General features: G+C 41.3%; 1 long non-coding RNA gene across 2 annotated transcripts; it reads right to left on the bottom strand.

The window, feature by feature from the left end:
- Positions 1–2,272: 2,272 nt before the first annotated feature.
- On the bottom strand, positions 2,273–20,606 carry LOC134486396 (uncharacterized). 2 transcript variants are annotated; one of them, XR_010065249.1, is made up of 3 exons: positions 15,870–20,606; positions 7,006–7,111; positions 2,273–4,242 (listed from the first exon to the last, which is right to left on the bottom strand). It is a non-coding gene; the product is annotated as an uncharacterized LOC134486396 (long non-coding RNA). The 2 variants fall into 2 exon arrangements; XR_010065248.1 differs by having other exon boundaries at positions 7,006–19,900; positions 20,267–20,606.
- Between the last annotated feature and the right edge of the window lie 221 nt (positions 20,607–20,827).

The following is a 20,827-nucleotide window of genomic DNA, read 5'->3' as shown; positions in this document are numbered from 1 at the left end:
CACCAGAGACATAGAGTAATTTTGTTGTAGTTATTGCAGAAAGTAATCAAATATTCTCTTCTTATAACATAAAATTCTCACCATTATTTTCTTATCCCTTTTTACAGATTTATCTGCACACCATTTTATATATAATTGAAATATTTGTGCATATAGGCTTGCTACTTATAAAAGTATGTGTCACTCTATCATGCCTTTCGCAGAGAGTTATTAAAATTTAATGAGTATCAGTTGGTGATAAATCCTAGGGTGATAAACTAAAAGAAGATGGGAGAGTAAGGCAATTATCCAGGCAACACGGAAACATGCAGAGTCTTTTTGCTTGACGCTTCTAGATGTTTTAAATTTTCCTCTCAAGGTTTAATTACAGCACTGATTGATTTGAGTAGGGAGTTTTAGCATCCCTGCCCAAATAAAGCTTTGGTACTCAGCTAGAGATTGAATCATTGTATTGAAGGAAAGCTTCTTCATTGTGCATAGCTATTCGGTTCAATGTAGAAGCCAATGGGCACTTCATAATATCTATCCAATTAAACTGAACAATAGGTAGCTCTTAGTAATCACGCTAGGTGCCAGGACTACCTAGTTTCTGGTCTCATAGGGTTTATAGTTTAGCAAGGCACACCAAAATGATAAAATAGTACAAATTATTATAAGCAAACTCTAGAAACAATATAAAACAAAATTCATGGCTAGCAAGCAAATGAATGGGTTTTTCATTAAATGAATCACCAGTTGTTTGATGAGATTAAAACTTTGTCTATACAAATTAGCTATTGTAGTTAGAAATATGGTTTGACATTGGAAACACAGAGGATGTTTAATTAAGGTGAGAAAACTCAGCATTTTTAGTTGGCAATAGGCAACCGGGAAAAACCTTTGAACCCAAGCTTCTGCTTTATAATAACTCTTATAGGTTTGGAAGATGTGATGGTTAATATTGACTTTCAATGGAACTGGATTTAGGATCGCCAAGGAAATACACCTGTGAGGGTACCTAAGGGCATGTTTCCAAAATGGTTTAACAGAGAAGGAAGCCTCACTTTAAATATGGTGGCACCCTCCATAGGCTGGGGTTCTAGACTCAGTGGAAAGGAGAAAAGAGTAAGAAGCAGAACCCATGTCTCTGTGCTTCCTGACTGCCATACTGTGTGACCGACCACCTCATGCTACTGCCTGTGTGCCTTTCTTGTCATGGTAGATGTTACCCTCAAACTGTAAACCTAAATAAACATCCTTTTTAACTTTGTTTTGTCACCGATAGAGATAAGCAGAAGCTGGAGAGCCAGCTATCAACTAGAAGACTTACAAATGGGAGCGGACAAAGCTCTGAGCACTGTAAGAACAAGGAGTATAGAAAAATGAGATCATCCCTAGATCTCCCAGAAGTAAGACTGAAAAATCTAGTAGCTGACTGGGTAGTATCGGAATGGCAGTGAGATAGAAGAAAAAATTAGAGAAATGTGTTGGATAAGGACTAAATCAAGAGAGGACCATTCAATTTCTAGAAATGAGATAAAGAGAGGGACAAGAGAAACTGAAAGAGGAATTAAGATGAGGGGGAAGCACATATAGATTGGATAAACTGTAGACTTTAAACATGTTTAATCTTATGATCAGACTAAAGCCATGTTGCAGTGGGTGGAGAAAGAAAGGAAGTGTCATGTTGGAAGATATAAGGGTAGAGAATTATCTTTGAATCCCTGGGACTAAGTGTCAATAAAAAAATGATAATTTCAAAGAGAATAAGATTGGAAAGAATGTTTTAATCAGATAATGGCAACTGATAGCAAATTAGTTAATTTTTAAAAGAACAAGAGCTTCGTGAAGGAACTAAGAGCTGAGGGAGAGACAATAGATTGATTGTGTGGGGAGGTGGGATTCATCCTCAAGAAGTAAATGGATGTAGAGTGTATAAAAGACCAGTGTGGGTGACAGTCAGAACAAGTCTGATGAACCAATCAATACAGCTAGGTGATTGTTGACCTGTATTGAAACTGGCTTCTTTTAGGGATAGGAATGAACGGCAAAGGTGGGTGATCAGTGCCAGTCATACAAACAACAACAATGACAGGAGGAGGAGGAGAAGGAGGAGGAGGAGGAGGAGGAGGAGGAGGAGGAGGAGGAGGAGGAGGAGGAGAAGGAGGAGGAGGAGGAGGAGAAGGAGGAGGAGGAGGAGGAGGAGGAGAAGGAGGAGGAGGAGGAGGAGGAGAAGGATGAGGAGGAGGAGAAGGAGGAGGAGGAGGAGGAGGAGGAGAAGGAGGAGGAGGAGGAGGAGGAGGAGGAGAAGGAGGAGGAGGAGGAGGAGAAGGAGGAGGAGGAGATACTGAGAAAGAGAAGAAAAGAAAGAGAAAGAAAGAAAACTTAAAATTTGAGTTTTTCAAATCTTACAGTGAGCCAAATTTTATTTTATTTTTTTAAAGTTTGAGTGTGGTGCCCCATCCTTTGTCCATCGTTGCCCATTTGATATACTGGAAATGATTTCCATTGGCAATTGCTGAATCATGTACCTGAGATTATAGACAATGCTATTTATACTAAAGAAATTGAGTGCACATCTATTTTAGCTTCCTGTCCTATTTTCATACTTCCATCCATTTAGATTTTTGTCCCATATGTTGTCCTCAGCATTCTGTCTTAAATGCTATCTAGTTATAGCTCAGAAAACTTCCGTTCCAAAAGGGGCTTCGTTCTAGTTGGGGGGGGGATGTACTTTCTTTTCATCTATTACCTAACTGACAGATATTGTAAAGACTAATTAGTCACTTCTTAAGAACTCTCTGTTAAAGCCAAAAAAAATTATATCCTTGAACAGTATAGAGTGATGGTTCTTTGTCACTCCTCATATGAAAGGTGAGTGGTTAGAGTGGCTGAAAGTGAAGTAGTAGAACACTGAGGATCCAAGACCATCCCTAACAGGAAGGTATGAAACCTCTCCCAAGCTCCATCAACAAAACCTAGTGTTTTTGCCTGGTAAATGTCCTCTTTTTAACCTTTAAGAATGCCCTACTTCTTGACCTCTTACTTCTTTGAGCCTCAAACTCATGATTTGCTTTGAACTCTGTGTCAGGAACCAATTTTTCTGTTTGTTTTTAGTTCTGACTGCTCAGTTTGACTCTGTTGTAGATGACAACCAATATCAATGGAATTTGACAATTCCTCCCATATAGGATATTGTCTGACAATAAGGGAAGAACTTGCTAAAACTCAGCAGCCACACGCCCTTCATAGAGAAAGATGAACAGCAAGAATGCTAAATAAGATTCAGGTAGTTTAGTGTGTGTTTGTGTGTGTTATGTGTGTGTTATGTGTGTGTGTTTGTGTGTGTGTTTGTGTGTGTGTTTGTGTGTGTGTGTGTGTGTGTGTGTGAGAGAGAGAGAGAGAGAGAGAGAGAGAGAGAACAAAACGTCCCAACAGACCTTTAAAGATATGACAGGAGGGCATAGACAATCATGCAGGGTTCACAAATAACATCCCAGTTACATTTAGTGAGGAAATCTGGGTTAGAATTAATTTTTGCTTCTTTCCTTTGTTGGGAACTCACTTAGGATCCTTCTATTTTCATATCTATGGGCTGGAAGTTAACACAGCTAAGATAAACATAGAATCACTGTCAAGTTAAAGGAATATGAGCCTAAAGGAAATTGGAGCCTTCATTTCATGTTATTTACTGAGTACAAGCAAGGTAAGCATTTCCATTTAAGCAGCGACAATAGCTAAGTACATGGTTTCACTTGCAAGACAGACTACATGCTCATCACGCTGAGCAGAAGAAAATAGAATCAAGCTAACGTATAACATAGAAACTAGCTTTATATCAGTGAAACTTGGGAATTCGGGCTAAACTCAAGATGTGCTAAAACTTTCTCTTGTTCTAAAGCCCTGGGAAATGCTGGCACTTGGTATCTAGTAGTTCACGCCTGGAGTGCTTTCATTAATGCTGGTACCTTACCATCAACAGCAGTCTTACTTTTCCTAACTTGAAAAAACTGCATGGAGGGTTGTAGTAGAACTCGCCAGAGGAACAGAACCGATAGAATGGAGGTACATTGGCTGTGTTTCGACTAGTCCAACTGTGGCTGTCTCCCAGTGGGAAGTCCAAGAATTCAGTACTTGTTCAGTCCATGAAGCTGGATGTCCCAGCTGGTCAGAATGTATGTCAATATATGTCAGAATCCTGAGGAAGCAGGCTAGATGTCTCAGCTGGTCTTTAGTGTATACAGGAATCTTAAGTTGTACGCCCTATATAGAAGGTAAGGTTTTACATGTTTTGTTTTGCTATTACAAAAAAGAGATAAGAACTTTCAGGAAATTATTCTTAAGCTAAGGGGTTTTTTAAAAATTATTTTTATGTTTTTACAGTCCAATCATTGCCCCACTCCCAGTCTTCCCTCCCATAGCTCCTTATCCCATTCCTCATCTTCCTCCCTGTCTTCAAGAGCATGTCCCCGATGCCCCTGCCAGGCTTCCCCTTTCCCTGGGGCCTCAAGTCTCTCAAGAGTTAGGCACATATTCTCCCACTGAAGCCAGACCAGGCAGTTCTCTGCTGTGTATGTGTTGAGCGCCTCAGACGAGCTCACATGTGCTGCCGGGTTGATGGCTCAGTGTCTAAGAGATCTCGGGGTTCTGGTTAGTTGAGACTTCCTGTCTTCCTATTGGGTCCTCTTCCTCCTCAACTTCTTCTGTCTTCTCCCTAATTCAACTACAGGGGTCCCGGACTTCAGTCCATTGGTTGGGAGTAAGCATCTGCATCTGACTCTTTCGGCTGCTTGTTAGGCCTCTTGGAGGACAGCCATTCGAGACTCCTGTCTGTAAGCCCATCGTGGTATCAGCAGTAGTGTCAGGCCTTGGTGTTTCCCTGCCCCCATGAAGTGGATCCCCAGTTGAGCCAGTCATTGGACCACCTTTCTCTCACCTATGTCTCCTTGTGTATATACAACATGGTTCATTTACACCTTCTAAAAACATTACCAATAACACCAGCCAAGCCTGTCTAAATTCCACTGTCTGCATGCCTGAGGGTAACTTTCTGAGGCTATGCAATGTGTTGGTTTGTGTGTGTGTGTGGTGGTGGGCGGGGGAGAGTTAGGTTTCCCTTCTTCAGGCTGTTTATCCCTTTAGCAATAAAAACAGTTCTAGCCCATGTTGTTTTTCTTTTTTCTTTTTTCTTTTTTCTTTTTTCTTTTTTTTGAACCCAGGGCCTTGCGCTTGCTAGGCAAGCGCTCTACCACTGAGCTAAATCCCCAACCCCCCCTTTTTTTAATTGAATATTTCTAATTTACATTTCAAATGTTATTCCCTTTCCCGGTTGGTTGGTCTCCTGTCCATCAGCCCCATAACCCCTCCCCCTCCCCTTTTATAAGGGTGTTCCCCTCCCCATCCACCTCCCCTTACCTCCCCCTCCCCCCCACAATCCACTGGGAGGGGGGTCCAACCTTGGCAGGACCAAGGCTAGCCCACGTTGTTAACTCGGAGTTGTACTGTTGGTGACTACTAAGCTCTAGAAATTCAGAATGGCTCCATGTGAAAAGCACACGTGTGAACTTTAAAGACTTAGAATGAAAAACAACTCATTAAGTGTTATATTCTGGCATTAACTTCATCTTCTTTAACTTTTTAAAAATATGTCTTTCTTTATTATTGATAGATTGCTTCTTTATTATTTATATCCTGGCCACAGCTCCCCCCACCCCAACCCCTACTTAGCTGGTTTTTTAAATGTGACTATTAGGGAATTTAAAATTGGGGAAAGAAAACTGGCTCAGAGGAAAGGACCTTTGCCTCACTGGGCACAGCTTACCACTGTTAGTTCTCATGGGAATGTGGTGGCTGAAGTGCCAGCAACTGGCTTAGGACAATATAGTTTATATGGAGTCACTTTATTAGAGGCCAGCTGAATAATGAAAATGGCAGCCGAGTGACACTTCCTGGCCACTCGTTTGGGTGTTTGTCATCCAAAGCCATCATTTCAGGTCAGTCCCAAACTTCTGAATTAAGATGAATAATAAAAAAAAATTAAAGGAGAGAATTTGAAAGGATTCCTAATGACTCCCCTGATTATATTCACAGGTCAGGTTTTATCCTCCTGTATTGATTTTGATATGGTAGAGTTAGGAGTTGTGGAGTATTTCTCTGGACAGGTAAACATTTTGGCACACTTGCATTTTAATATAAGTTACTTATGCGTTTCAATCTCTAGTATCATTGTAATTCATTGCTGACAAACAGATGCGTGCCTTTTATCTTTGAAGTCTTGAGCCTTTTACCACTGAATTATCTCCCCTGGCCAGTGATGCAAGCCTCTGAGATGTTTAAAAATCTATAGAAATATGACCTCTGGTTTTAGATTATATTCTAGTTCAAATTCCCAAGTGCTAGGGCAGAGAGGCTCATGCCTATAATCCTAGACCTCAGAAGGCTGAAGTAGTAGGGTTAACATGAGTTTGAGGCCAGCCTGGGCTACAGAGTGAGACCTTGTCTCAACATAAACACGAATTGCCTTAATCCTTAATTAAAACTAAAGCAATTTCAATAATGACAAGGATATGTTCATGGCTCTATATTGCGACCATATTTATTTATTTTTTTTTTTTGGTTCTTTTTTTGGGAGCTGGGGACCGAACCCAGGGCCTTGCGCTTCCTAGGCAAGCGCTCTACCACTGAGCTAAATCCCCAACCCCGCGACCATATTTAAATGATAAATATTAGTTGTGATGTATTTATTAAACAAATATCCAAATTCCTCAAAAATACAGTTACGAGGATTTAAAGTGGGAAGTTAGGAATCACACTCATACAAATGTATCCAAAGGGCAAAATCAAGGACTTTTTTTTTCTAAATACCTTTATAGGAAGGAGGGAAACCATGCTGATTTCAAAAAGAATTAAAAATTGAACAGTCTCTAGAGTTTTCATCAGGAAATGATCTCGTTTTAGAATCTCCATTATTTTTTAAGCTACTTTTGCGGACCGTTTTAGAAATAGCCTCGGCTTCTGCGGACTTACCCTGTAAGTACAGCACCGACTGAAGTCTCTCCTGCTATCACTGAGTCCTCTCAGAGTCAGCCCATTAAAGACCTTCTTATGTAATCTTGAGGAATATAGGGCAAGACTGCAAGGCAAGAATGAGAAGAGAGGAAAACAGATGTCCCAGGTGGTCCTTCGTGCTTGTCACCCACAGAGCAGCCTGCTGCGCTGCCAGAGTCTGTGCCCAGGACCTCTGAGGACCACAAGCAAAGGACGTACGTACAAGTGACTGCCAACAAAATTCCAGAAGTGCCAGCATAAGAAGGAAGCTTAGAAATCCAGGAGTCCATCCCCACTTTCTGAGGTTTTCTGGGGTACCACTGGGAAAGTGGAATGCTCATTAGGGGTCCAGCATGGGAGGGTCCAGAAAGCAGGAAATAGGGAAGGCCGGGAAACTCATAGCAACGTTCACAGGCACCAGTGCTGGAGACTTTGCCCACGTGATGTCTAGTGAGAAGACGCAGGAGGTTGAATGAATCTCAGACTGGTTTTGAAGAAAAAATGACTGTGAAACCCTTCTGAGGGTGTTTCCCAACCCGTGATTCTTTCCTCTTAAGCCTACAACTACTCACAATGTGTTCTAAACAGAAAATAATCTGTAACTTAGTAAAATAAAACAAACGGAACTAAAACAAACCCCAGGGCTGTCTAGGGCACAAAGGACTGAGGTTAGAGTCCAGAGGGACCTGAGTCTGTCTGCCTTGCCTTTTGATGCCATGCATACCCAGAGATAACATGAAAGACTCACCAGGAGAGGGGGGTGGGTCATTAACTCCCAACAGCTACAAGGGACTATTTTTGTTTTTATCAGCAAATCGATATTATTGTCAGATTCTGCTGTGAAATATCTAACCAAAACTATCCTGGTCTTATTCTCAGATCAGGAGAATCTGTAAGATTTAATTGAAAAGACCAAATTTCTCCATCTATCCAGGCACATACTATGCCTTCTTTCCCTGTCTGTCAAATCTCTAACCCCTAGTTCTCTGCAGCAGACTTCCAGATGTAACACTCTTGCCATTTTGCGCTTGGGAACTGGGTCTATGTATTGTATCTTAAGGTGTTTTGCCACACACTGGCCACTTTCCACCCGATGTCAAGGACTTTTGCTAACAGTCATGGTAAATGTGTTTTCGCATGTTGCCCTGCTTGAGGTAACTGCCCTCGCATGCTCCTTCTGCAGGACAGGACTGAGACCTTGATCCATGATCTACCCTTACATAGACACTGCCTTATACATACCAGTGCCGCACCTTGCAGAAGTGTGGGGCAACCATGTGGACACAGTATGTTAGTCCAGTGTAGAACAGAGACTGAAGGAAAGGTTATTTCAGGGACTGCCCCACATAGGAAGCCATCCCATCTGCAGATACCAAATGTCCACACTATTGCTGATGCCAAGAAGAACTTGCTGACAGGAACCTGATAGCTTCTACCAGCACCTAACCAACACAGATGCAGATACTCACAGCCAACCATCAGACTGATAAATGAATGAATAAAATCTAACGACTTCCTTTCCTAGATTCTTCAGCCATGGTGTTGAGTTTTTCTGACTGAGGTTGTCTTCACTGAGGACAAGAAGATCTGTGTAGAGCTACAGACAATCAAAGAAACCCGAGTGTCCTTTCTCATGGGTGGGTCTCCTTTCTCTCTTCCCGCTGACAAAGTGCTTCTCAAGAAGGCTGGGCTGCAGTTCCCAGTCAGCAGAGAGGAGGACTTTGCATTTTGGAACCCATATGCTGCTCTTCGGGCTGCCTCACTCTCCTGATGATAAATCAGTTCACTCCTGGAGGATCCTAGAGATAGATTTAGCATAACCAAAGCAACAAAACTGTCCCTCCTACACACCCCAGTGTAATGGATTGCAAACGTGTCAAGCACCAGATAATGACTACATTGCTTTGTCAAAGCAGCACTGGCTCCAACCATCCTAAACAAATTGCCGTTTCGACTCCTTCAGTGAGAACACCAAGTTCACAAGCCAATGCAGCTAGAGAGGAGAACGTGTGGGAACAGGAAAAGAGTGGGAGAAGCATTCTGAAACTTATTAAAATTAGAGTAATAGCACCTCTCTTTTTTGATACAAAAACAAAAGGCGAAAACATAGATACATATTTTAATCGTTACATCTTCTGGACCAGTTCCCAGTGGTAGCAATGCGCCGAGGGGAGTCTTTAGCTTCAGTGTTTAAGCTCAAATCCACAGAGCAGCAGCTCTGGTAGATTAGCAGGTATGCAGATGAAAAATATCTCTGCAGTAGCATTTCTTCTCTCCACCCCCACCCCCCACTTAATTTCTTCCTTGCATGCTGGATCAGAGCTTCAGGACTTAAAGACAGCTTTCTGGGGCCATTCCAGGTGAGTCTAGAGAAGAAATGTTAGGACAGAAGAACACTCACTGACACCGAGAAGGGGAAAAAAAATCCTTCTAAGACAGCTCAATCTGTTTGCATAACTCAGTGCTTCTCCTGGGACAGGGCTGCTAGCAGAGAGGGTCACAGAGAAGCTAGTAAAGGGTCAGCGAGGCTGTGCCCAGAGGGTTCCTCATGCAGCTGTTTGATGGTGCTAACTCCAAAGAGGGCAGTATGAGCTGAACTGTCACCACCTCCTTCCACTAACTCTCACCTTGTGGCTGTTCCGATGCGATGGGAGAGATTAGGTTCCTATTTGCGGACCGTAAGTCATGGTATGTTTATAGTAAGCAGGGACACTCAAGCTGTAGCTCTGAAGTTTGACAGATCTTGGCAGATCTAATCGCTTTCTGAACAAGAAGACCTTTCCATTCCACATCAGGTGTTCTAAATCTCAGTGGTGTGGGGGCATCCAATACTGTGTGAAACCTATAGCCTCCTGGAAGAAATAGCACGCTTCGTCCTGAGTCTGTTTTCGTATCTTTTATAAGATTCTCCGGGAAGTGCAGAATAGCATGGCAGGTTAAAAATCACCTCTTTAGAAAGAGTCTGTTTTTTGTCTTTGCCTAGGATTGAGGGATAGCATGTATGTATGTATGTTTGTATGTATGTATGTATGTATGTATGTATGTATGTATGCATATGAGAGAGCGGTTTGCATTTTTTAAGAATGAAGAATTTTATTGATGTTCCTCTAGGAAATATATATATGTATATATACGTATATATATATTTTTTTCTGACATTGGGTCAATTTAGGGTCAAAGATCTCCAGAGACTTAATCTTTTACTATAGTAGGTCTTGTAGAAAGTCAATTTGTGGAAATTAAAAGGCATCATCTCAAGAAAGATGATGCTGGACTGAGAAGGAACTTCCAGGGGAGAAAATGAGGGAAGATACAAGGGGCATACAATCAAACTGTAGTTTTCTTCAAATACATCTGAGGCCATGGAGTGTCTTCTGGTTAGGTGTTATAACTTGTGCTTCAACTCCTGCTTCCTGGGAGGGAGCTATGCATGGAACATGATCCCCAGAGCAAGGCCTACCAAGCAGAAGCCACTTAATGCTCAGGGACGTTTCCCTGGTGCCCTGATATACTGTCCTTCTTCTCATAGTTTATGTTCCCACTCCTTGATTTATTTTCTTTTCATAAACTGTCACTGCCTTCTTCATTCTCCATTTCAATTACTTCTGTGCAACCTTGTGGAGTTTTGCTTCTACCGGAGGATAGGTTCTGTGATAATGGCAACATTTTTCTCTTCCTGCTTTGTTCAGTGATCAAGCTATATAGAACACAGAATGACGTCTGGCCTACCATAGACACTCTGTAAATAGTCTTTTAAATGTGATAGTTGTACTGCATTGACAACTTAATGGGATTTATAATCTCCCAGGAGACACACCTTCGGACATGTCTGTGAGGGTGTTTCTGGGGAGGTTTAACTGAAGAGAGAAGACTAACCCTGAATGTCGATATTACTGACGTATAGATATAGATCCCAGACTGAGAAAGGAAGAAAAGAGAAGAAAATTAAAGGGAAAAAAAACACATCTGAGCATCAGCATTTGACTCTTTCTGCTCTTGGACCTCAGTACCAATGTAACCAGATGCTTCCCACCCTGCGTGCCACTCCCTCTCCACCGTGATGGGCTCTCCGCTCACACCGTGAACCAAAATAAGCTCTTCTTCCCTTGGACTTTTTGTCAGGCACTTTGTCACAGCAACCCCATGAACCAACCAATACATTGAGCAATACAAGACATTGGGGCACAGAATTTGCTCCTAATGAAGGATGTCATGTGACCTACTGTCCTAGTTTCCCTTCTGTTCCTGTAATAAAAGACTCTGATGAGACGGAAGGGCTTATTTGTCTCAGAATTCCAGGTTACAATTCACAATCGCAAGGGAGTTGCAGCAGCAGGAATCTGAAGCAGCATGCCATCCGCCTTCCACAGTTAAGTACAAAGAGACCAAGACATCTACGCCGCCTTTCTGCTTATGCTCAGCTAGCTGTCTGGGTTCAGCTCATTAAATGGTGCTGTCCACATCTAGGGTGGGTCTCCCTACCTCTATTACCAATCAATCAATGCTGTTCACCGCCCACGCCTTCACAGATCACACAGGTCACCCTGATCTAGGAATTCCTCACTAAGACTCTCTTCTCCAGTGATTTTAGGTTGTGTCAAGTTGACAGTTAAAATTAATCAGCACAGATGCCAATCCTATGATGCTGCTCTCGCACAAACTAGTCAGGCAGCCTTTGGCTCGGCACCGCCATGCTATGACCTTGACACTGGATGTTCTCCCATGTTAAGGTCTTTGGAAGAATGACTGTGCGTTTACAGGGAATGGTGAATGGCGACACATAGCAGAGGCTTAGCAAAATTACAATATATTCAAGGAGCAAATATTGGGGAACACAGGGGAACATTCAACCTCCGGCTCAGGGGAAGACAGTTTTTTTTCACAGAAAAAAAAAAAAGAGCACCTCTCCAGTTGAAGTGCTCAGAGGAATCTCTAGAGGGTAGCTATGCAGGATGGAGAGGGAGCAATGGTCTCTGAAGAAACCTCTCAGAGCAAAGTGAGGCAAGAACCTTGGATCAGGCTCAGAGGGAAGTGCTGACAAGGACAAGAGTGGGACTCTAAAGTGGGACAGGAGCCAGGGAAAGGCATCAGGGAAAGCATTGAGGGGAGGAAAGGCACTGTGGATTCAATTTCTGAAGTAAGGTAACTAACACTCAGGGCAGGAGTCGTAAGGAAAATGGTGGGCATGGTGCCAGGTTGACTCTGCAGCAGCTGTGGGTTCCCACAGTGGTGTGAGCATTCCACACGGGAGCTTAGTGCGCTCCATCCTTCTCATCAACAAGGTCGTCCTTCACCTCTGCCTAGCCATGCGATGTTCAGAAGACTCTGCCTTCACCCCATCCAACAGACAGAGGACCTAGGAAGGTTCATTTTTTTTTAGGATCTGGTCTTCCTCATCAGCCCTTGAGACTGGATAGAACAAGAACACAAGCCAGTGCTCTCTTATCCATCTTCTACCCAGCCTTCCAGTCTTCAGAAACTGATTTACTTTAGCCAAACTTTCACAGTAATTTTACTGTAAGTCCCACCCACGATCAGCCCATCCTCTCTCCTCTTCATCATTATTTATATCTTTGCAAATGCCATTTCCTTTAGAAGTATGAAAGTGTTCATCACTTTCTCCTATAAAATTGTCATCTGTGCTCTAAAAAAAAAAACCTAACACCTTTTGGCTGTGGTCTTAGCCAGAAAATGTCTACTTACCAAGAGCTGATAAAGAACTGAACATGAGAAGCTCAGCCCGTCAATCAAGAAGTTTTTTTGCCCAGTACAGAAAGCTTGTGTATTTCCCCCTTCCATCATCTTCTCTTAGCCTCTCTCTTTCTTATTAAATGGCACTGCCAGGAAAAGTCAGGGGCATGCTGTGCCTGTCACTGTGGCTGATAGATCAGATGAAAGCCAGTATTAATCATCTTGCCTGATTTGGGAGTCTATTAATTTCCCAAGAACAGTGGCTCAATGATACAAGTCCTTTATTCTGCGATCTCATGCAATGTCACTTTCCTTTCTTCTTGTTAAAGTAAACCTTGGGAAATGTTAGTTACATAAAGCCACTTTAAAGTAACCCCCTACCTTTCCACCGGCCAATTAGATGAAAGTGCCATTTACAAAAACTGTGCTTGACCTCTCTTTTCCTTAGGAACCTTTCAAAGGCAGTTTATGCCCTAAATTTCACTCACAACTAGCAATGAACGGGAGTTAATGTCCTCATTAGAAACAGGTTTTTGTTTTGTGTGGTATTTTGTTTGTTTGTTATTTTTTTTATGGAGAATGAGCTAAGACCTGTTCTCAAGTCTCAGATAGACAGTTTTTGGGATGAAGTGGTTTTTTTTTCCTTCTTCTTGTTTTTGTTTATTCGTTTGTTTTCTTGTTTCCCAAAGTTCTTCCAAATTCTGACATTGTGGGAAGAACTTGCTCCATGCTCACGAGACAGCAATCCTATTAAACTCACTGGGTCAGTGCCCCCAAAGACATGAAAGTAAGAGAAAGACTCTTGGGGGAAGGCATTCAGCGGGAGTGAGAGAGAAGTTAGACAAGGTGATGGAGGATGCATATGATCAAATGCATTTTACATGTGTATCATATCATCAAAGAATAAATAAAACAGTGGAAGCAAGAGAAGTGACTCTGAATGTGCGGACTACATGGTAGATCCTCAATGAGTCACTGTCTATGTCCTGGCCCTGATCTGTAGAGGGAAGAGGGCAGTGTAAAACCTAGGGTTGTGACCAGCGGAGCCTCAGTATCTGCTGATTTGAGCCACTGCACCAATGAATTCATCCTGAGTCTTTGTGATGCTTTATATCTGGGTTTCACCAGTGTATTCTCTGGTAATGGAATTTATAACTTTGGACAAATGTCACTAAGTTAAACATTGAACTGTGCAGAATTTGAAACTGAGTATTTGTTCATTATAAGAGTGATACAGGGCTGGAGAGTTGGTTCAGAGGTTAAGCTCACTTGCTGATCTTCCGGATGACCCAGACGCATTTCTCAGTCACCATTTTGCAGCTCACAACAGTCTATTCCTCCAGTCCTAGGGATCCTATACCCTCTTCTGGCCTCCTTGGTCACTGCACACATGTGGTACACAGACTTTCATGCAGATAAGTAGTCGAGTACATAAAATTTCAAAAATAGATCAATAAGTAGGACTAAATAAATTGAAAAAGAATTTGTGGCTTTTCAAATGAGATTTATCATCCCCTGTGAATACAGTGCTATACAATGCCCAGTTTTTAAAAGTGAAGTAATTTCCTTTCACATGTATCTATGAAACAAACAAGAAAGTTGCTTTGACTGTACTGAAAGTTCCTTGCTTTTCAAAGTGACCAAGTGATGAGAGGTCAAAGTTAATTTTGTAACACACCAGGTTTTCCCTTGCATTTCCCCTCCGTTTCTTCCTTTAATGCTATGTTTAAAACTGGGTTCTATTTTCAGCCTGTGGGAGTGGGGAGACACGTAGAAGACACTTGTAACATCTGTAGCAATGGACAGAAGAATGAATAATAATAGGAAACGTCAACATACCATCTGCTATAAACACAGATGTGTGTTTTCTTTAAATATAAGAATCTAGCACTCTAAAACGGGAAGGTTTACAAGACATAAAAGTCAAGGACCTACTCTTGAGTGGCTCTTCATTAGCAAGAAGCAATCTTCTTTGTCGTTAACTAATTTATGGAACCAAAGTGGACGTTCTGCTCATTTGTTGTGCAAGTCATAAATGCCAAGGTCCAGTACTTGTCAGCATCAAAAATAACATGGGGTGATTTCTTTAATATCATGTGCTACTTGTTTATAATCTAGCACAGTAGATAACACTCAAGATATCCTGTGTTTCATCCAGTATCTTGTCATGGAGTATGAAAGTGTCACAGAGAAAACTCCAAGAGTAACTGGGGAGCATAAGATATATTTTATTGCGTATGCAATATTTAAATTTGATATTTAAATTTGTATACATATCTATTATGTATATCGTGCGCGCATTTGATGACAAAGCAAGCTGAGCATGTGAAAAGCAGAGGGCTACTTGCAGGGGTGCATTCTCTCCTCTTACAGTTTGGTTTCAGATTGAGCTCGGGTCACAAGGCTTGGTGACAAGTGCTTTTTTCACATGCTGAGCCAACCCCTTTAAGCATAATAATTTTAATCCTTAACTATAAAACCATCTTTCCATAAAAATATTAATATCTGCAGAAAACAACAAATAATTCAGAGAAAAAGCTGCCTTTTTAAAAAATGGTTTATACATTTAGTCCTAATAATGGATTTACCAAGCCTTCTCCCATGGAGAATTGAATCCTTATTTGAAATGGGCATCTCAAGTTTCTCAGGTTCTGAGAAATCTAAGCGTGTCTTAGCAGAATAAAAGGCTGTAATGGTTCACCTTTTACAGTGTGAGCAATTCTTATCAACTCAAAGTACTCCGGACACACCAACGATAATATTATTGTAATATTGGCATGTTGAGACCAAGGACAATCTGGAGGACATTGACCATTCACCAGTCACTCTCAATTGGTCACAGGATGATGGACTATCTCCTGATCATGGAAAACCATAGAAAAAGAATTATGACAGGGCTGTGCTATGAACATGCATAAGACGCACATGTCAAAGGTAAGGAAAGATCTCGTTGTTACAGGTGGAATGTGTTCTTGAGGAATACATGTATTCTTTCCTAATTGCCTCAAAATACTATCTTATTATGCAATGAAACACATCTGTCTTGTCAGGAATAAACTTAATGCTATTTTTCAAAGCCTTTTTACCCCCCTCGTCTATGAAAAACTAAATGGTGAAATTGGAAAGCACACGCACCCTGGAACGTCTCTTACCATTATCTCATAGACAATTTGCTTCCACTTTCCTCTCCTTGGAGCCGAGAACTGACGTCACTGAGGCTCCACATTCTGTCCATCACCTGCAGGCACATTTCCTGCTCACACAGGCACACACGTCTCCCGAGAGAGTTCTCACTGAAGTCAGAATCACCTAACAATTGCGAGAAGGGAACATTCAGTCTCCAACCTATTGGCCTATTGCTTTTGGCTGGTTCTTTGTTCTAATGCTTTGATTCTCTTCTGGGTTGTTTCTCATCTATGAGGCACCCACTAAATGTGTGCACATTTGAAGTGCAAAACTGCCCTCAGAGGCTGACCTTCTGAAGGTTCCTGGATTGTCTTGTTATGCTCACAGTACTTTTAAAAAGATATAAAAACAACAACAACAACGAAAAGCCAACATGACTAGATTCCATACATAAAATCAATTTATCCTGTTTCCACAAAGATTTATCTTTTATTGTTTCAGGAACTTTTGAAAAATGAGCCCTGGGAGAAAGTGCTGACAATTTCAACTTCATTGGTTCAAAATATTGTTTTCTCAATTTCAAAACCTCACAGAGTCCATCTAGGAAATAAAGGATTCAAGCAGTTGTTACAGAATAATTACAGACTTGCTCTTCTGGGCTAGCATAATTGCCTATGCAGTACCCTTTGTGAGCAGACACTCTTCTACACAAGAACAGAAAAATAAGCCATGCACATTTTGGAAACCACAGTACAAGACTGACTGGTCTGCAGAGTTCTCGAGACATTCTTCCATCGGACCGGAAATCATACAATGTGCAGGAACAATGGGATTCTCACACTATTTACTGCTGAAGAGGGTCACTCCAAGTTGAATAGGCAGGGTAAAGACTTGAAAGATGGGACAACTTCTACATGCATGTATTTATGGCTAAGCTATAAATATTTGGGAAGCCACATAGAGAACTTTCAACCTTGGGAACAGCTATAAGAAGAGAGATTATTTTTTAAAAAGATTGCTGCCTGCTGGCAAACCCAAGAGATGGGCAACAAAGTATAAATCTGTGGAAGAAGCAAGTGCTGCCCAGCCTTGGGACAGAACAAAGTTGGTCATGTACTGGTCTTTGCAGCTATCTGCAGACTCTTCTGTTTACTCCAGTAAGAAATATGGTTTATATTACAGCCAATACACACCTATATAGAGAAAAACCTGTGTGTAACTGAAGCAGAAGTTTAACAGACTGATACTTATTTCTTATAGAGAGTATATGCCTTGTACTCCATTTTCTATGCCATGAAGATTCATAAAAATACAGCCAACCAGGTCTCTAATAAATCTGTAATTTATGGATAAAATTAAAGAAATATCTACACACAGTGTGTATATATAATGTATGTATGTATGTATGTATGTATGTATGTATGTATGTATGTATGTATGTACAATACTATCCATTTAAAGCAGTCTTGGTCATGATTCCCCAATGAACTGCGATGGCAGTCTGAACACTCGTAAGACGCTATGACGATGACTTCCAACAGTATGAGACGGTTTGCTGGAAGACCGGTACCTCTCACTGTCGTCAGGGGCATCTGGTATTCTGCCCACATTCGCTCAACACCAATGCCCACATTTTGCAGTGAGTTAATTCACACTTACTACTCTGAGTGCTCTGACAGCTTTCTCTTGGGTTCCTTTGAATTCTTAGCTTGAATGAAAGCTAGAACATCACGGGCTGTGTGTCTTGGCTCATGCATCTCCCTGCGTAGCTCTTCCTGAGCTCTAGCACAGTGCGCGTGTGTCCCCCGCTGGATTGTCGATGTGTCATTTACTTTGCTCTACTTGCATCACAGCACAGAAGCTGCATACTTTGATTAACTATATGAGATCATAAATGCAAACCTTTTTTTATCCCCACTTGAAGAATTTCGGTCTATAAAACCATTTGGAGGCTGACAAGATGGCTCAGTAGAGAAAAGCTTTTGCCAGGGTGACCTGAATCCAATCCCTAGGGCCTACGTAAAGGTGAAAGTAGAGAAATAATTCTACAAAGTCACCCTGCAGCCTCCACGCATGTGCCCATGGAACAGGCAGTCCCTCGCACATCTGCATTCGCAAGCACACAGTAATAACTTCCTAATAAAATTTGTTTGAACTAAGGATTCAAAAATATATGATTCCTCTATGATAGTCTCTACCACTTAGCTGTATGTTAGTCCCTCAATTATCTAATGGGTAGATGCTACTAATTTTAACAGCAATATACTATGTAAGTTGTGTAAATATACCATGCAAATATATACCACACAATAATACTATGCTACATGTTATATAAAGTATAGATACTATTTACCCTCAAACAAGGTAAAAAATGGTTAACAAACTTTCCTCAAAATTGTGATTTATTTGAACCAACACATGAACTGTCTCATTTTTATTAGGTTGATATAAATTTATTTATTTATTCATTTTTTACTTTCTTTTCCTCAACATCATCGCATAACGCCTATGTGCTGGGATTTTATGTATGGGCTATCACACCAAGCTTTAAACATCATTATTAGAACAAACCAATGAAATCACGATTTTGGGGGAAAAAACAAGTAAAAACTTGGATTTTCAAAAACCTAATTTATACTCAATAGTAGCCCTTGTATTCCCCATCCTTTGCAACCTTCAGACCTCAGGTTCGTAATCCTGGTTCACCTCAGGTCCACTCAAAGCTTACTCATTCATCTATCTAACCATTTATGATAACCAAACTGTCTAAATTAATATTGGACATGTTATAATACTAAATTTCAAAGCTATTATAAAGAGCAATATCACTTACGAGTGACGGTAGATGGTCTGGAATGTTACTTTTTTTAAATTTGCCAGTGGAAAAGAACAGGGAATCTGTGATGGATTGGGGTAGCTGTGAGTTTGTATCAGGAGGAAGATCACTGGCTAAAAGGGAAATTATAAACCAAGCTGAGCCAGGGAGAATATGTGGGTTACCAGCACCGACTATACCTGGATTAAGAACTTAAGAGTCAGAAGGTAAACTTGAAAACTTTTGAAAGAAAACAGAGAAGAGTTTTAAAATTAAAAATATAACGTGCTAATTTTGAGAAGGTTGATAAAATTGACTACTCTAAAATTAAGAACTTAGGCTCATTAGGTCATCTCCAGAAAGAAAGAGAGCAAACAAAAACACAAGACAAGACAAAACACGAGGGAAATGTAGGCAATACGCACCATGGACACAGAGCAGTATCAGAGTTATGTGACCAATTCTCAGCCATTAGAGACGATAAATGCAGGCTGGAGAGATGGCTCAGTGGTTAAGAACACTGACGGCCCTTCCAGAGGTCCTGGGTTCAACTCCCAGCAACCACATGGTGGCTCACAACCATCTGTAATGGGATCTGATGCCCTCTCCTGGTGTGTCTGAAGACAGCTATAGTGGACTCACATAAATAAATAAATGAATAAATAAATGAATAAATAAATAAATAAATAAATAATCTTAAAAAATAGAAATGATAAATGCTTCCCTTTTTTTCTATTTCATTCAGGTGCCCCTGTTCCCTCGTTCCATCCACAGAAGCAAGGAGGCACCGAAGGAGCTCCTCATTTCCTCCGGGGGGAGTACTTCTGATCCCACCAGCTTAGCCAGCCAAGTCCCGGAGTTCCTCCTAGAGCCCAGTGTACCTGAGAAGCTTCCCAACCAACCAACCAACCATCAGCTGACTCTGAAAGAACCAGTTAAAGACCTGGCTACGATCTTTACAAACTAGCCTTGCGTTCTGGCTTTTCAGATAGCCCATCTACCCGTCAACTTTCCCTCAGTGTGAGAACTCGGCTGCATTTTGTCTTCACAGTCTTTCTTCATCCCATGGTTAAACCTCAAGGTTATAGTGTGACGTTATCTAATGACTGGGACAGATTGCAAAACAAAGAATTTACTTGCTTTCTTTATAACTGTTGAAAAACAGGGCAGAAGGAAGGCCGACTTACCATGGAAGTAAAAATAGAGGAGGGTAGTTCAAACAAGTACTTGCCTAGGAGAGATCTTCGACAATTTATGCAGACATATGGGAAAGATATAAAAATATCAATTACAAAGGAATCGGGAGGGAGAGAAAAAAGCAATGTAAACAAGCCAAATTAAAGGAAAGTGACATATTAGAGTAGAAAAAAACAATATACGGCAGGTTCCCGAAAACATTTCCAATGACTGCACAGTGAACGAAATGACGGCACCGAATGAAGGTAAATAGCTGGACTAATTAGGATTATACGCAAGAGATTGCTGGGGAGATAAAATCCCAGATGTGTTTATGCCTCCTACTTCAGAAGTAGCAGGTGGGGAAGTACCTTTATCAGGCAACAATTTTCCTGGGACAACAGATGTAGGCAGTTGGGGGGAAAAAGTTACCTGCAAAGAAATTAGACTAGACAGCAATTCCAGATCAGCTCTGCTTGTGATGGTTCTGAGAGAGGAGGCAAGTGATGGAGCATTGAGTTAGACAGTTCACGATACCAGCGGGGTCACCAGAGTCTCCGGTTGTTCAGAATATAGTACGGTTGGAAAGACTCTATTCACTGAAGGCTGTAAAAGCTGAACCGCCACTTCTGTTTGGGTATTTCACATCCTCCAACTCCTCTGTTTACTCAGACACATCTTACTGAAAGGTGATTATTTGTAAATTATAACTTCATTCAAGTATTACTCCCTCTCAGAAGGATATAGGAGTCAAATGAGGGGTCGATTGCTTTTTAAATGGAAGCTGTTAAGTTACTCCTGCACCGGGAAATCCCAGTTATAAATCTGAGTTGTGGACAAGGTGCTTTTGTAACACGAATTCCAATGACAACAGTTCAGCCTGGTTATCTTACGTTCGCTCCTCTGGTGCTTATGTCAGATTGTGTTTTGTGTACAAATGTAGATGACATCTGTTGTCAGGAGGTAATTCCTATCACAGTGTTAGGTCAAGCC

The sequence above is a fragment of the Rattus norvegicus genome, chromosome 3 (genome assembly GCF_036323735.1).
Source record: "Rattus norvegicus strain BN/NHsdMcwi chromosome 3, GRCr8, whole genome shotgun sequence".
Lineage (NCBI taxonomy): Eukaryota > Metazoa > Chordata > Mammalia > Rodentia > Muridae > Rattus > Rattus norvegicus.
Note: the sequence above shows the minus strand (reverse complement) of the source record. Positions and strands in the feature narration are given on the sequence as shown.